This window comes from Macaca thibetana, chromosome 15, assembly GCF_024542745.1.
Source record: "Macaca thibetana thibetana isolate TM-01 chromosome 15, ASM2454274v1, whole genome shotgun sequence".
In the NCBI taxonomy this organism is placed as follows: domain Eukaryota; kingdom Metazoa; phylum Chordata; class Mammalia; order Primates; family Cercopithecidae; genus Macaca; species Macaca thibetana.
Genome location: NC_065592.1, coordinates 9748617 through 9765881, shown reverse-complemented (window position 1 = coordinate 9765881; position 17265 = coordinate 9748617). Strand labels below are relative to the sequence as shown.

At 51.0% G+C, this 17265-nt stretch overlaps 2 protein-coding genes across 5 annotated transcripts in view; both read right to left on the bottom strand.

Moving 5' to 3' along the window:
- ZER1 (zyg-11 related cell cycle regulator) overlaps positions 1–11855 on the bottom strand; it is a 46196-nt gene extending 34341 nt beyond the window's left edge. For 3 of the 4 annotated variants that reach the window (XM_050759886.1, XM_050759888.1, XM_050759889.1), the window contains exon 1: positions 10951–11342. The gene's annotated coding sequence lies outside the window, so the exon portion shown is untranslated. Of the gene's footprint in view, positions 1–10950; positions 11343–11717 lie in introns of those variants that run through there. The other variant, XM_050759887.1, reaches the window with a different exon arrangement.
- DYNC2I2 (dynein 2 intermediate chain 2) overlaps positions 1–17265 on the bottom strand; it is a 210553-nt gene that overhangs the window by 137924 nt on the left and 55364 nt on the right. The window lies entirely within an intron of this gene.

Below are 17265 nucleotides of genomic sequence, written 5' to 3'. Positions count from 1 at the left end.
CTTTCCAGGTTCAAGTTATTCTCCTGCCTCAGCCTCCTGAGGAGCTGGGACTACAGGTGCCTGCCCCCACACCTGGCTAATTTTTGTATTTTTAGTAGAGATGGAGTTTTGCTATGTTGGCCAGGCTGGTCTCAAACTCCTGAGCTCAGGTGATCCACCCGCCTTGGCCTCCCAAAGTGCTAGGATTACAGGTGTGAGCCACCGTGCCTGGCCCTATGACCCCATTTTTTTTTTTTTTTTTTTTTGAGACGGAGTCTCGCTCTGTCACCCAGGCTGGAGTGCAGTGGCACCATCTTGGCTCACTGCAAGCTCCGCCTCCCTGGTTCACACCATTCTCCTGCCTCAGCCTCCCAAGTAGCTGGGACTACAGGCGCCTGCCACCACACTTGGATAATTTTTTGTATTTTTAGTAGAGCCAGGGTTTCACCATGTTAGCCAGGATGGTTTCGAACTCCTGACCTCCTGATCTGCCCGCCTCGGCCTCCCAAAGTGCTGGGGTTACAGGTGTGAGCCACCGTGCCCAGCTGACCCCATCTTATAGAGGAGGAAACTCCAGGTCACACAGAGGGAGCTGTGTAAACTGGGACTGCAACCTGGTCTTGTGGAATCCCTCACATCTCTTAGAGCAAGCTTGTCCAGCTTGTGGTCCATGGGCTGCATGTGGACCAGGACAGCTTTGAATGAAGCCCAACACAAATTTGTAAACTTTCTTAAAACATTATGAGATTTACGGACTTTTTTTTTTTTTTTTTTTTTTTTTTTTTTAGCTCATCTGCTATTGTTAGTGTTGGTGTATTTTATGTGTGGCCCAAGACAATTCTTTTTCCGGTGTGGCCCAGGGAAGCTAAAAGATTGGACACCCCTGTCTTAGAGGGTTCTGGAGTTCTGGGGCCCAGCATTGTCCCAGCTTCTGGGAGCCTCCCTCTGTGTCCATTTGTGAGCCTTCCAGACTGCTCAGGAAATCCAGTGGGAAGCCACAGGGCGCTTTCAGCCAGTTCTGAGTTCAACTGTGGCACCACTGTCTACTGGGGACTATGTGTGGATGAGCTGTGAAGTCAGGCAGTCCTAGCTCACATTTCAGGCTTGCTGCTCACGAGCAAACAAACTTGGGCAAGTGTCTCCACCTCTCTGTGCCTCAGTCATTTTTCCTCTAAAATAGAAGCAGCACAATACCTCATCTCCAGCATGGTGTGAAGATTCCATGGAATAATATCAAAAGGACTTAGAACGCTGTCTGGCACGTAGTCATTGCTCAATAAAGACTATTATTATTATTGTTGTTGTTATAATCATCACCTTCTCCTATCTCATCTGCCCTGGCTCCCACAGAGTGGGGTCTGTTCTAGCCCAGCTCCAGGGCCTGGGTATCCCACAACAAGGCTTATTGTGTTAGCTGTCCCACTGGCAGCATGGCACCTTCAAGGGAAGGCACAAAAGCCAGGATGCCTGGGCCCCGGGCATGGCCTTCCTTTGCCTTCATTTACTTCCAGATCTTCAAAAGCCCAGTAGCCTCTCTTGCCTGGGAAACTGGAACCAGAGGGAGCACTGCTGGCAGAGTGTCCCCACTCTTGGAAAGCAACTCTTTTCAAGTCCACTGGAATTAGAGTCAGCTTTCTGGCCTACTTGGTCCCCACTAACCCTCTACTCCAGCCAGCCTGGCCTCACTGTCCTGGCAAAAGGCCGTCGGCACAGGTCACCTTCAGACCTTTGCCCAGTCTGTTCTCTTTCAACGAGGACCATCCAAATTCAACTAATTACTGCACTTTCTACTTTAAATACTGCCTTCTCCCCTCCCCTACCCAAACACAATCCATGTCCTTCCTCCAGGAATTATCTCCTGGCCACTCCAGCCCACATGATCTTTGAACTCTCCTTTCACATAGCTGATACCTATGGTCCCAGTGTCAAAGTTACTTCCTCTGGGAAGCCATCCTTGACCCACCAGGGTGTGCCTGCTGAGTGCCCCCCACAGGCCCGACCTACCACAGCAACGAACGCTTGGTATTGATGTGGCTTTGATCATTAAGTGTCCTTGATGGATGGCCAGGTCCACGAGGGCAAAACCAGGCTGTCTTGTTTGGTATCACATCCCTGGACCTGCTCACTCAGTCCCTGCTGAGCACTGGGGGTCCTATGGTGAGCAAGCCGGACGAGGTCCTTGACCACATGGAGCATACTGGCTCCAGAGAGAGACAGATCCACCTACGGAGCCCACAAGTGGCCGTCGTGTAACTGGGACCAGTGTCTTACAGGAGGAGGGGCCTGGGGCTCTGGGTACCCCATCAGGGGACTTGCCCCAGACTGGGGAGTCAGAGCAGGTATCCTTAGAAGTGACATTTCAGGCCGGGTGCGGTGGCTCACACCTGTAATCCCAAAACTTTGGGAGACTGAGGTAGGTGGATCACCTGCGGTCAGGAGTTCAAGACCAGCCTGGCCAACATGGTGAAACTCCGTCTCTACTAAAAATACAAAAATTAGCCAGATGTGGTGGCACATGCCTGTAAACCCAGCTACTCGGGAGGCTGAGGCAGGAGAATTGCTTGAACCCAGGAGGTGGAGGTTGCAGTGAGCTGAGATCACGCCATTGCACTCCAGTCTAGGCAATAAGGTCAAAACTCCGTCAAAAAAAAAGAAGTGACATTTCAACTGGGACCCAAAAGATGAGTCCTAGTTAACTCTGGTGGAGGGGGAAAAGGGAAGGCGCTTCAGGAGGAAGCAAAGAAGTACCTAAGCTGCAAGGAGAGGGGGTGCATGGGACATTGGCACTATGGGCCCAGGTCCATGACTATTTGCTAAATGAACAAAGGAAGCACTGAACACTCAATGTGGGGCCTGCCACAAGGTGAGGTTTCAACAAAGGCCTGTGGAAGGAATGACGAAGGACTCGCCAGCTGGGGTCTGCACGAGGCCTGGGAGGTACAGCACATTCTCGCATTCTCCCTGCTCGTTGCGCCCAGGACACTGCTGGGCGCCCAGTGGCTGCAAATGATGCCTCTCGACTCAGAGGCTCTGAATGAGGGAGAGTCACTGGGGTTTTGCCTTTTCTGCAGGTCTGAGCCCAGTTACCTAGGCAGCTGCTCTGCCCTTACCATGCTCCCCAAGTGGAAGAAAAAAGCCCCCAAAATACAAGCCAGGTAGATGGCGCCATCTGCTAGCCTCCCCTTAGCAGTGTTGACCTTGCCACTCAGGGCTGGAATGAGCTGGAAGAGGAAGGAGCCATCCTCCATCCTGGCATGGAGACTGAAGGGCCCTGGGGCTACCATGCCCTGAGCCCCATCCAGCTGCAGGCCTGGCACCTGCCAGAGGCAGCCATCTCTACTTACTCCACTCTACCTACTCCTCTCTACCTCCTCCACTCCTTAGGGATTGTCATTCTCAGGGCAGGCACAGGACATCTGGAATTGCAGCCACTGAGGACAGAGGGAGCTCTGGTTATGACCGACCACCACACTGGGAGAACCCTGTGTCTTTCTCCATCCCTTTTCTTGCATGTTCTCTAATACTAGATCTATCATGAACTTACGATATCCTGGGGAATGGGGCAGTGGGAGAAAAGAGAGAGAAAAACAGTAGCAGCGGCAGCAGCAGGCACTGCGGTACCACTTCCATGTTGGCTGCTTCCAGATGTGGTCCTAAGCTCCTTACAGGCTTTACTCCCTGGAGTCTCTTATTTAACTGACAAAACATTTCCCAGTACCCTGTACTTGCAACTAATTAATCATTTACATAACAATTTGTCTACTGACCCCCTCCCACTGCCTGTGAGCTCTGGGAGGACAAAAGCTGTATGCTTGCTTGCATGCCTGCATCCATGCACACACACACACACACACACACACACACACACACACACGTGCGTAAGTGCGCACGCACATGTATCCTTGGTGCCTGACTTTGGTGCCCAACTTATGCCTGGCGTTTAACAGAACAAAGGTTTGCTGTGACTGGAATTACTTGACTCTAGTACTACAAGATAGAGATTGTTACTCCATTTTCTGATGAAGATACTGACGCATACACAACTAAGCAGACGCTTGCCTGAAACCACAAAACTGATGAGAGTGGGATGCAAACCTAAAGCAGACCCCTGCTTCTCACCAAACATTTGATCTTCAGTCCATCCATCCAAACAATGGGAGAGAAAGAGAAACTGAAGTCCGGTGGGGGAAGCATGGGATCCCACCAGTGTCCTGATACCCAGGGGACAGAGAGGTTGGGGGAGCCGGAAGCTCTGAGCCTTGGAGCAGTGCTCACCCTGTGAAATATTAACCTAGGAGCTGGAGGGAAAACCCAAACAAATGCCCTATTTACAGAGGCTAGACGCTTTCCAGGAGGCAGTAGATCAAGGGCCAGAGCCTGGGGGTGTGAGGAGAGGCAAAGCAAGTGTGGGGATCTCCAGGCGGTCGGGAAACAGGTGAAAACCAGATGCCACCTGGCTCTGAAAAGTCTGCAGAGATTATATCCATGAGGTCGGTTATGTCAGAAAGATGCAGACACGCAGAGTGGGGAGTGTGCCTTACGGCTAGGTGGCTGCCGGTGATGCTGGAGACAGAGAGGCCTTGAGGAGCTGCATTCAGCTAGTAATCAGACTGGCTGGGTTCCACTCTTGTAACCAAATGTATTAATGATCCTACCCATACTGATACGAAGTATATACCAAGAATTCTGGCCGGGTGCGGTGGCTCACACCTCTAATCTCAGCACTTTGGGAGGCCAAGGTGGGCGGATCACGAGGTCAAGGGATCGAGACCATCCTGGCCAACATGGTGAAACCCTGTCTCTACTAAAAATACAAAAATTAGCAGCCCGGTGCGGTGGCTAATGCCTATAATCCCAACACTTTGAGAGGCCGAGGTGGGCGGATCACAAGGTCAGGAGATCGAAACCATCCTGGTTAACATGGTGAAACCCTTTCTCTACTAAAAATACAAAAAATTAGCTGGGTGTGGTGGTGGGCGCCTGTAGTTCCAGCTACTCAGCAGGCTGAGGCAGGAGAATGGCATGAACCTGGGAGGTGGACCTCGCAGTGAGCCGAGATCGCGCCACTGTACTTCAGCCTGGGCGACAGAGCAAGACTCTGTCTCAAAAAAAAAAAAAAAAAAAAAAAAAATTAGCAGGGCATGGTGGCGCGTGCCTATAGTCCCAGCTACTCAGGAGTCTGAGGCAGGAGAATTGCTTGAACCCGGGAGGCGGAGGTTCCAGTGAGCCAAGGTCACGCCACTGTACTCCAGCCTGGTGACAGCGAGATTCCGTCTCAAAAAAAAAAAAAAGAACTCTGCTAAGTATTTTATATGTGTTAATTAATTGAATTCTCTCAACCCCCCACAAGGCAGGAGTTAACATCTACAACTTACAGAAAACGCAGCTGGAACGAAGGGGTTATGGCTATGTAATTTGCCACAGACTATGGATGTGAACAGACAGATATGTCCACAGGTAGTTCATTAGTTCAAGACGCAGTGTGGCAGGCCAGGCACAGTGGCCTACACCTGTAATCCCAGCACTTTGGGAGGCCAAGGCAGGTGGATCACCTGAGGTTAAGAGTTTGAGCCCAGCTTGGCCAACGTGTTGAAACTCTGTCTCTATTAAAAACACAAAAATCAGCCGGGCATGGGTGACAGAGTGAGACTCTGTCTCAAAAAAAAAAAAAAAAAAAAAGACCCAGTGTGTCCAGCTTTCCATCCATGTTTGCATCAAAGCCACAGATAACTTACTTACTTACTTTTTATTTATTTATTTTTATTTTTTGAGACAGAGTTTTTCTCTTGTTGCCCAAGCTGGAGTGCAATGGCGCGATCTCAGCTCACTGCAGCCTCTGCCTCCAGGGTTCAAGCAATTCTCCTGCCTCAGCCTACCAAGTAGCTGGGATTACAGGTGCCCGCCACCACGCCCGGCTAATTTTTGTAGTTTCAGTAGAGATGGGGTTTTGCCATGTTGGCCAGGCTGGTCTCAAACTCCTGACCTCAGGTGATTCACCTGCCTCGGCCTCCCATAGTGCTAGGATTACAGGTGTGAGCCACTGCGGTCGGCCTATTCATTTATTTTTCTTTTAAGACAGGGTCTCCATGGTGAAACCCCGTCTCTACTAAAAATAGAAAAAAATTAGCCGGGCGCAGTGGCGGGCGCCTGTAGTCCCAGCTACTCGGGAGGCTGAGGCCGGAGAATGGCGTGAACCCGGGAGGCGGAGCTTGCAGTGAGCCGAGATTGCGCCACTGCACTCCAGCCTGGGTGACAGAGCGAGACTCCGTCTCAAAAAAAAAAAAAAAAAAAAGACAGGGTCTCACTCTGTCACCCAGGCTGGAGTGCAGTGGTATGATCTCAGCTCGCTGCAACCTCCACCTCTCGCGTTCAAGCAATCTCACACTTCAGCCTCTGGAATAGCTGTCACTACAGGTGTATACCAACAGACCTGGCTAATTTTTTTATTTTTATTTTTTGTAGAGATGAGGTCTCACCATGTTGCCCAGGCTTGTCTCAAACTCCTGGACTCAAGCAATCCACCCACCTCAGCCTCCCAAAGAGATCGTACTACAGGTGTGAGCCACCGCACCCGGCTGCCACAGATAACTTATGAGGTACATATTATCATTTTGTTTCCCAGATGAGGAAACAGTGGTTCAAAGATGCGCAATGAGTTGCACAAGGTCCTCCAGTAAATGCCTGACCCTAAAGTTCAAGCTCCTTGCCATTATGCTATGAGGAGGGATCTTTCTCCAACCTCAGCTTTCTCTTCTGTTCCATGAGCCTCCACCACTTCCTTACAACTTAGGCACTGAGCTCACATGATCCAGTACTGCTGGTAACCACTCCGTGGGCATATGTCATTTTTTGGCCACAGCATTGAAAGCTTCCTGAGGGCAGAGTCCCTGTGTGATTCCTGGGGTCTCCATTACAGAGTATGTGAGTGGCTCAATGCCGGTGACAGAGCCTCAGCTCCACAAGGTCCCCAGCCAATGTTTTCCAGCCTCAATATTTATCAAGGTCCTTACCTGTCAGCATGCTGCGAGTGGCACACGCTGTGTTGCGTATGTTGTGAACAGGGTTGCTGAGGACATGCCATGAAAGGATGGCAGGAAGGTGGTGACCAATAATTATGAAGAGTGATGTTCCTGAGAATAATGCTTCGAGAGACCCTTCTGCATCTCCAAAGCTAGAAAATCAGTTTCAGCGATTGCGCCAGATACAAGACAGTGGTCCACAAATAGATAACCAGACAGGGGTCTCTGCACTCACCTCTCAGGAGTCCAGAACAGGTGAGTTACTGAAGCCAAGCAAAAAAACCACAGTGCCAAGAGCAGTCTTCCAGCTAGTGGACTCCCCAAATGTGTCTGCAGAATCCTGGCGGTACTAATGATAACACCTTTGCAGACAGCTTCAGAGCACACCTAATTCTTTCACAACCTGTGTCTCATTTCATCCTCTCAACAGCCTTCAGACTTAGTTGGAGGCAAGGAAAGGCTATTATTCTAAATGTACAGATAGGAAAATGAAGGCCCAGAGAGGGGATGGAACCTGCCTAACTCACACAGCAAGCCAGCGGCAGAGCAGGGCTTGAACCAGGTCCCCAGGTCAGCAGCCTGGGGCACTACCCACAACAGCCTATCCTAATATGCTGGCTCTCAGTTCCTAAGTGCTCCGACCTTTCATTTTCAAACCCTCTGGCCCAGTTGCCCTGCTCAGCCTGTGTCCCAGGCCTGAGGATACAGTCCGGGCTTGGGGTGTAAGGAGGGAGATCAACTGTGGTTCTGCTTCCTATAAGGCAGGCTGGATAATCTCAGCCTCTGCCAGGCGCTTCAGGATCAACAGCCTCTACCCATAGATCAGCCACGCACACCCAACCACATATCTAGGCCCAGCATACACTGCCCCTCCCCACCTATCTCCAAGTCACATTCATTTCAACAACCTCATTTTGCTATTTTATGTGGTAGAATGCAAGAATGGAAATTTGCTGGGCTCTTTTTAAATTTTTTTTTCTTTTTTTTTAGAGATAGGGTTTCCCTATGTTCTCCAGACTGGTCTCAAATTCCTGGCCTCAAGCGATCCTCCCGCCTTGGCCTCCCAAATTGCTGGAAGTGCTGGGCTCTTTTTTAAAAGTCCCCATCACCTTCTGCTGCTGTCAAAAAAAGCTAGGACCAAGCTAACCTCCTCCCTGCAGAATATTAACCCACTGTTACCTCTGAGGGGTGTCAAGAAGTTTCTATCTTGCCTTCCCCAATATTGCTTCAAATCCTGCTAACTGATGGAGGCAGCTAGAGCTGGTGACACCACCAGCTAGTGCTAAAACGAACGGCTCTGAGGCAGACATACATGCCCACATTTCTCATCATCACATCATCATCAGTGTGGCTGCCATTGAGCACTTTGTGTGAAATATTGCATTTAAGCACTTCAGTCCATGATTTTATTTAATCCAACAGCCCTAATTTCTTTTCTTTTCTTTCTTTCTTTTTTTTTTTTTTGAGACAGAGTTTCACTCTTGTCGCCCAGGTTGGGGTGCTGCAGTGGCGTGATCTCAGCTCAGTTCAACCTCTGTCTCCCAGGTTCAAGCGATTCTCCTGCCTCAGCCTCTCCAGTAGCTGGGATTACAGGTATGCATCACCACACCCAGCTAATTTTCGCATTTTTAGTAGAGACGAGGTTTCACCATGTTGGCCAGGCTGGTCTCGAACTCCTGACCTCAGGTGATCCACCTGCCTCCCAAAGTGCTGGGATTACAGGTGTGAGCCACCGCGCCCAGCCTGCCGTATTTTCCAGATGAGAAGATTGAGGTGGAAAAAGCTCCCATGCCCACATTCTCACAACCAGGAAGCTGCGGCATAACTTAACTTGATTTAATTGCAGTTCTCTGTGACCATGATTCTTTGTATTTATTCCATCAATGGTCATTACAAAGATGGAAGAAGGGTACTTATAACCGAAGCCCCAAGCACAATGGCCATTTGTCATCTAAAACAAATCTGTATTTTCTCCAACCACCAGACACTTCAACAAGTACAGTTCTGAAAGGGTGTCCCCATTAGACACCCTGTGGCCCCATATCACAAGGGCAGCCCCTGATGTCTTCCCCACCATTATCTGGTCCCCACTGTTCTCTGACTTTCTTGCCAACCACTCTTCCCCTTTTTCAACCTGCTCCAGTCCCCCATCGTCCCGCTGTTTCTTTCTTTTTTTTTTTTTTTTTTTTTTTTTTTTGAGACGGAGTCTCGCTTTGTGGTCCAGGCTGGAGTGCAGTGGCCGGATCTCAGCTCACTGCAAGCTCCGCCTCCCGGGTTTACGCCATTCTCCTGCCTCAGCCTCCCGAGTAGCTGGGACTACAGGCACCTGCCACCTCGCCCGGCTAGTTTTTTGTATTTTTTAGTAGAGACGGGGTTTCACCGTGTTAGCCAGGATGGTCTCGATCTCCTGACCTCGTGATCCGCCCGTCTCGGCCTCCCAAAGTGCTGGGATTACAGGCTTGAGCCACCGCGCCCGGCCGTTTCTTTTTTTTTAAGACAGAGTCTCGCTCTTGTCACCCAGGCTGGAGTGCAACGGCACAATCTCAGCTCCCTGCAACCTCCACCTCCCGGGTTCAAGCAATTCTCCTGCCTCAGCCTCCTGAGTAGCTGGGATTGCAGACATGAGCCACCACGGCCAGCTAAATTTTTTTGGTACTTTTAGTAGAGATGGGGTTTCACCATGTTGGCCAGGCTGGTCTTGAACTCCTGACCTCAGGTGATCCAGCTGCCTCAGCCTCCCAAAGTGCTGAGATTACAAGCGTGAGCCACTATGCCTGGCCCTCGTGCTGTTTCTTCAACTCACCAGGCATATGACCACAGGACCTTTGCATTTGCTGTGGAATGCTCTGCCACAAGAGAGCTACCTGGCTTGCTCCCTCACTTATCTCTGCTCAAAGGTCACCTTACTAGAGACCTTCCCTGAACACCCTCTATAAAAAGACAACTCCCAACTCCATCCCCATAGTCCTTCCTTCTTTATTTTTCTCCAAAGCACTTATTACCACCTTACATATCATGTTTATTATTTGCTGAATGAACAAATGAACCAAAGTAGCCAGGCCCTTCACCCCGGCCACCACTTTCTGCTCTAAGTATAGCCTCCTGTGACCCTTTTCAAAGCTATGCTTTCATGTTCATCCTCACCAGTTTGAAGCCTGAAGAGAAACATTCTGTGAAAGATCATATATGGGAGGATTTTCCCAAGACATCAGATATTCCCCTCCCCTTAAAAATCAAATGCACTAGCCGGGCGCGGTGGCTCAAGCCTGTATTGCCAGCACTTTTGGAGGCTGGAGGGGGCGGATCACTCAAGCCCAGGAGTTCGAGACCAGCTTGGGTAACAAAGTGATACCCCACCTCTATTTAAAAAAAAAAAAAAGGAAGAAAAGAAAAACAAAACAAAACGAATGGACTTACAAACACAGGCAAAGACTGGAGACCTGGGGCTCTTTCGGTCAAAGAGCAGCCAAGACAAGTTCCACCCACAGAGCCATAGTGGCCAGCACAGTCAGTTTCACTATCAACTCACCTGTCGGGCCGGCTCCCTTGGCCCTCCGGTTGCAACCTCACCCTGTTGGATTTCCCTATACTTTGTGTCATCCCTTTTGGGAGCTGATCCAGAATCCAAGTCGTCCCTGAGCTTCTAAGCACTTCTCTGGGGGAACTTAAGCTCATCCAACAGGTAGGAGGGGCAGAGGGTGGCCCTTTCAGCCTACACCGATCCCCCATCTTGTAGGGGCAAACGACAGAGCGTCATTTTCTTTCTGGAGGAAGGGAGCTCAGTTTTAAAGACACGATTCTCAGACCTGGCGGCAGGGATAGAGAAAGGAGCCCTCCCACCACTGGCCAAGATGGACCTCAGAGAGTGGTTGCAGCGGCGATGCTTAGGCCCAGTAGGCAGGAGACGAAGGAGGACGCAGGTACATCCCTTGGCCCGGGGTACGGGACCTACCCTGGATGGGGCTGCCCTCAGCGTCGGGAAGCGGACGTGATGCTTCGCAGGCGAGGAGGAGCGGAGAATGCAGCCCAGGAGAATCCGGGGCCAGAGCACCTCAGGATGTTGGGGATCTCGTCAGGCTAGACCCGGGGTCCAGGGGAGACGGGGGTCGGCGGGGCGGAGCTTGGGATCCCGGGGACGGGAGCTCCGGGAGGAAGGGGGTCGCGACGGGGACCCCGTGGCGGTTACCTTGCCCTCAGGGCTGCCGGCGGGGCTGAGGCTCCCGGGCCCGGCCCCTCCCCCGATCCGGCTCCTACGGCTCGGAGGCTGCAGCCGCCGCCGCCTCCGCTGTCAACAAACCTGGGGCGCGTCACTTCCGGGGCCGCCCCTTAGCAACAGCGAACGGGTTCCCCCGATTAGTCCCGCGGCTAACGCGGGCGGCGACGGCAGAAGGTTCCGGCGACCGGCGGGCGGCTCCTTTCCCGGGCCCGGCACATTAGGCCGGTGGAGGAGGCCGCCGGGTACGCCCCCAGGCCGCCTGAGAGAACGCGTCATTCAGGGCTCTCCCTGGTCTCCGAGGGGCCCATTCGTGGGACCCCGGGATCAGTGCCCGCCCGGGCGCTGCGGTTCACCTGAGCCCAACACTGCTGAAGGGCAGGACTGACTGGGCGCCAGCCCCCTCCATCCAGCGCCCTACTGAACATGTCTTGCGTTCTCCACGGGTGGCTCACACTCGCGTGTTCACCCGCAGTCATCACCGTCCCCCAAAACGTGCTACTAACCTCCATCTAGGGCATGAGCCACCAGGCAACCGAGCTTCCAGATGGGAAATTGGGAGGCGACGTCGGCCCCTGCATTTCCCTGGGCCCCTTGTCCAGTCTCCAAGTCCTGAGGATCCTCTCAAACCAGTCCCTTCTGGCCGAGCGCCGTGGCTCACGCCTGTAATCCCAGCACTCTGGGAGGCCGAGGCACGCGGATCACCTGAGGTCAGGAGTTGGAGACCAGCCTGGCCAACACGGTGAAACGCCGTCTCTACTAAAAACACAAAAGTTTAGCCGAGCATGGTGGTGCGCGCCTGTAATCCCAGCTACTCAAGAGATTGAAGCAGCAGAATCCTTTTAATCCAGGAGGCAGAGGTTGCAATAAACTGAGATCGCACCACTGCACTCCAGCCTGGGCGACAGAGGGAGACTCAATCTCAAAACACCATCATTTCTTTTCTGGATTTATATTTTTTTCTTTTCTTTTCCTTTCTTTCTTTCTTTCTTTTTTTTTTTTTTTTTTTTTTTTTTTTTTTTTTTTTTTTTTTTTTTTGAGAGACGGAGTTTCCCTCTTGTTGCCCAGGCTGGAGGGCAATGGCCCTCAGCTCACTGCAAACTCCCCGGGTTCAAGCAATTCTCCTGCCTCAGCCTTCAAGTAGCTGCGATTACAGGCACCTGCTATCACGTCCGGCTAATTTTCGTATTTTTAGTAGAGATGGGGTTTCGCCATGTTGGGCAGGCTGGTCTCAAAGTCTTGGCCTCAGGTGATCCGCCCACCTCAGCCTCACAAAATGCTGGGATTACAGGCACCAGCCCGGGGCTTGCTTTTCTATCCAATGTGAGAAACTCTGCCTTTTACTTGAAGTGTTTAGACCTTTACATTCACTGTGATTATTTTCCTGGTTGACTCTAAGTCCATTTTGCTATTTGTTTCTTTTCTTTTTTTTTTGAGACGGAGACTCTCTCTGTAGCCCAGGCTGGAGTGCACTGGTGCGATCTTGGCTCACTACAAGCTCCGCCTCCTGGGTTCACGCCATTCTCCTGCCTCAGCCTCCCGAGTAGCTGGGACTACAGGTGCCCACCACCACGCCCGGTTAATTTTTTGTATTTTTAGTAGAGACGAGGTTTCACCGTGTTAGCCAGGATGGTCTCGATCTCCTGACCTTGTGATCTGCCTGCCTTGGCCTCCCAAACTGCTGGGATTACAGGCGTGAGCCACAGTGCCCGGTCTGCTATTTGTTTCTTATTTCCTATTTGTTTTCTGTTTTCTTTCTTTTTTTGTTGTTGTTTGAGACAGAGTCTCACAGTGTTGCCCAGGCTGGAGTGCAGTGGCTTGATCTCCACTCACTGCAACCTCCACCTTCCCCCCGGCCCCCCGCCGAGTTCAAACAATTGTCCTGCCTCAGCCTCCAGAGTGGCTGGGACTACAGGCACATGCTGCCACACCCGGCCTATTATTATTATTATTTTCTTTAATTTTAGTAGAGATAGGGTTTCCTGGTGTTGCCCAGGCTAGTCTCGAACTCCTGAGCTCAGGCAATCAGGCCACCTCGGTCTCCCAAACTGCTGGGATTACAGGCGTGAGCCACAAACTGGGCTTTTTTTTTTTTTTTTTTTTTTTTTGTGAAACAGAGTTTCACTCTTGTTGCCCAGACTGGAGTGCAATGGCACAATCTTGGCTCACTGCAAACTCTGCCTCCCAGGTTCAAGTGATTCTCCTGCCTCAGTCTCCCAAGTAGCTGGGATTACAGGCGTGCACCACTACGCCCCGTTAACTTTTGTATTTTTAGTAGAGATGGGATTTCACCATGTTGGCCAGGCTGGTCTCGAACTCCTGACTTTGTGATCTGCCCGCCTCGGCCTCCCAAAGTGCTGATATAACAGACATGAGCCACCACGCCCGGCCCAAGTGATGTATTAATATGAGAGTTCCCATATAGCCACATCCTCATCAACAATCGTTATTGTCTCTCTGATTATATCTAAAGGAGTGTAAAACTGTACCTCCACCTCCTAGGCTCAGGCAGTCCTTCAACCTCAGCCTCCCGAGTAGCTGGGACTATAGGTGCGCACCACCATGCCCAGCTAATTTTTGTATTTTTTGTAGAAATGAGGTCTCCCTATGTTGCCCAGGTTGATCTCCAACTCTTGGGCTTAAGCCTCAGCCTCGACAACCCCATCTGCTGAGAATATAGGTTGTGAGTCACTGCGCCAAGCCCAACAGCTTTTTTAAGGATTCAAGACTGTACGAACATAGCTGTAGGTGGTCAAAGATTAAAAGGTACTATGCAAGAAAAAAAATCCACAAACTTAGTTCTTGGAATGGAGGGGGGCACCTGTCAAGAAAGGGTTCCTCAAGAAAAGAGCGTCTAGGCAGGGCGTGGTGGCTCGTGCCTGAAATCTCAGCACTTTGGGAGGCTGAGGTGGACAACACCTCAGATGGACAACACAGTGAAACCCTGTGTCTACTAAAAATACAAAAAAAAAAAAAAAAAAAAAAAAAAGGCCAGGTGTAGTGGCAACTGCCTGTAGTCCCAGCTACTTGGGAGGCTAAGGCCAGACTGGGTGACAGAGCAAGACTCTGTCTCAAAAAAAAAAAAGAAAGAAGAAAGGAAGGAAAGAGAAAGAAAAAGAGAAAAAGCAAAGGAAAGAGAGAGAGAGAGAGAGAAACGGAAAGGAAGGAAGGAAGAAAAAAAGAAAAAGAAAGAAGGAAAGGAAGGAAGGAAGGAGGGGGGGGGCGGGCTGAGTGTGGTGCCTCAAGCCTGTAATCCCAGCACTTTGGGAGGCCGAGACGCGTGGATCACAAGGTCAGGAGATCAAGACCAGCCTGGCTAACACGGTGAAACCCTGTCTCTACTAAAAAATACAAAAAACTAGCCAGGCGAGGTGGTGGGCGCCTGTAGTCCCAGCTACTCAGGAGGCTGAGGCAGGAGAATGGCATAAACCCAGGAGGCGGAGCTTGCAGTGAGCCGACATCACGCCACTGCAACTCTAGCCTGGGTGACAAAGCAAGACCCCCTCTCAAAAAAAAAAAAAAAAAAAAAAAAAGGAAGGAAGGACAAGGGAAGGGAAGGTAGGAGAGAGAGAGAGAGAAAGAGAGAAAAGAAAGAAAAAGGAAGGAAGGAAGAGAGAGAGAGAGAAAGCAAAAGAAAAAGAAAAGAAAAAAGACAAGACAGGCCAGGCGCGGTGGCTCAAGCCTGTAATCCCAGCACTTTGGGAGGCCGAGGCGGGTGGATCACGAGGTCAGTAGATCAAGACCATCCTGGCTAACACGGTGAAACCCCGTCTCTACTAAAAATACAATAAAAATTAGCCGGGCGAGGTGGCGGGTGCCTGTAGTCCTAGCTACTCCAGAGGCTGAGGCAGGAGAATGGCGTGAACCCGGGAGGCGGAGCTTGCAGTGAGCCGAGATTGCGGCACTGCACTCCAACCTGGGCGACACAGAGAGACTCCGTCTCAAAAAAAAAAAAAAAGAAAAAAAGAAAAAAGACAAGAGCGAGCCGGGCACAGCAGCTCACATTTGTAATCCCAGCACTTTGGGAGACTGAGGCAGGCAGATCACCTGAGGTCGGGAGTTCATGACCATCCTGACCAAAATGGAGAAAACCCATCTCTACTAAAAATACAAAATTAGCCTGGTGTGGTGTCGCATGCCTGTAATCCCAGCTACTCAGGAGGCTGAGATAGGAGAATTGCTTAAACTCGGGAAGCGGAGGTTGCTGTGCACTGAGATGGCGTCATTGCATTCCAGCCTGGGCAACAAGATCGAAACTGCATCTCAAAAAAAAAAAAAGCGGGGCACAGTGGCTCATGTCTTCATGCCTGTAATCCCAGCACTTTGTGAGGCCGAGGCTGGCGGATCATGAGGTCAAGAGATCAAGACCATCCCTGGCCAACATGGTGAAACCCTGCATCTCTACTAAAAATACAAAAATTAGCTGGGTGTGGTGGTGCATGCCTGTAGTTCCAGCTACTTGGGAGGCTGAGGCAGGATAATCACTGGAATCCAGAAGGTAGAGAGCCAAGATGGTGCCAGTGCACTTCAGCCTGGACAACATGAGCAAAACTCCATCTCAAAAAGAGAAAAAGAAAAGAAAGAAAGAAAGACAAGCCCTCACTTTGGGAGGCTAAAGTGGGAAGCTCACTTGAATCCAGGAGTTTGAGACCAGCAAGGGCAATGTAGTGAGATCCTGTCTCTACAAAAAATTTAAAAATTAGTGAGGTGCTGGGTGCGGTGGCTCAAGCCTGTAATCCCAGCACTTTGGGAGGCCGAGACAGGCGGATCACGAGGTCAGGAGATCGAGACCATCCTGGCTAACACAGTGAAACCCCGTCTCTACTAAAAATACAAAAACTTAGCCGGGCGAGGTGGCAGGCGCCTGTAGTCCCAGCTACTCGGGAGGCTGAGGCAGGAGAATGGCGTAAACCCGGGAGGCAGAGCTTGCAGTGAGCTGAGATCCGGCCACTGCACTCCAGCCTGGGTGACAGAGCGAGACTCCGTCTCAAAAAAAAAAAAAAAAAAAAAATTAGTGAGGTATGGTGGCACGTGCTTGTAGTCCCAGCTACTCAGGAGGATCTCTTGAACCCAGAGGGTTGAGGCTTTAGTAAGTCATGATGGTGCACTGCACTGCAGCCTGGGTGACAGAAGGAGACCCTGCCTCTAAAAGTTTTTAATTCCAAAAAAGCAAGCCTCAACAAAATGCTGCCTATAATAAACCTACTTTAAATGTAAAGACAGGCCGGGCGCGGTGGCTCAAGCCTGTAATCCCAGCACTTTGGGAGGCCGAGACGGGCGGATCACGAGGTCAGGAGATCGAGACCATCCTGGCTAACACAATGAAACCCCGTCTCCACTAAAAATACAAAAAAATTAGCCGGGCGTGGTGGCGGCGCCTGTAGTCCCAGCTACTCGGGAGGCCGAGGCAGGAGAATGGCGGGAACCCGGGAGGCGGAGCTTGCAGTGAGCCGAGATCGCGCTACTGCACTCCAGCCTGGGCTACAGAGCGAGACTCCGCCTCAAAAAAAAAAAAAAAAGTAAAGACAGAGATAGTTTCAAAGTAAGAGGCTTGCCGGGCGCGGTGGCTCACGCCTGTAATCCCAGCACTTTGGGAGGCCGAGGCGGGCGGATCACAAGGTCAGGAGATCGAGACCACGGTGAAACCCCGTCTCTACTAAAAAAATACAAAAAACTAGCCGGCCGAGGTGGCGGACGCCTGTAATCCCAGCTACTCGGGAGGCGGAGGCAGGAGAATGGCGTGAACCCGGGAGGCGGAGCTTGCAGTGAGCTGAGATCCGGCCACTGCACTCCAGCCTGGGTGACAGCGGGAGACTCCGTCTCAAAAAAAAAAAAAAAATAAATAAATAAATAACAATATCCTATGACCGAGTGAGATGTGGGAGTGGGATTTATTGTTGGAATTCAAGGACGGTTCAGGGTATGAAAATCAAGCACTGTAGGCTGGGCTCAGTGGCTCACACCTGCAATCCCAGCAATTTGGGAGCCTGAGGTGGGCAGATCACCTGAGGTCAGGAAATCAAGACTAGCCTGGCCAACATGGTGAAACCCTGT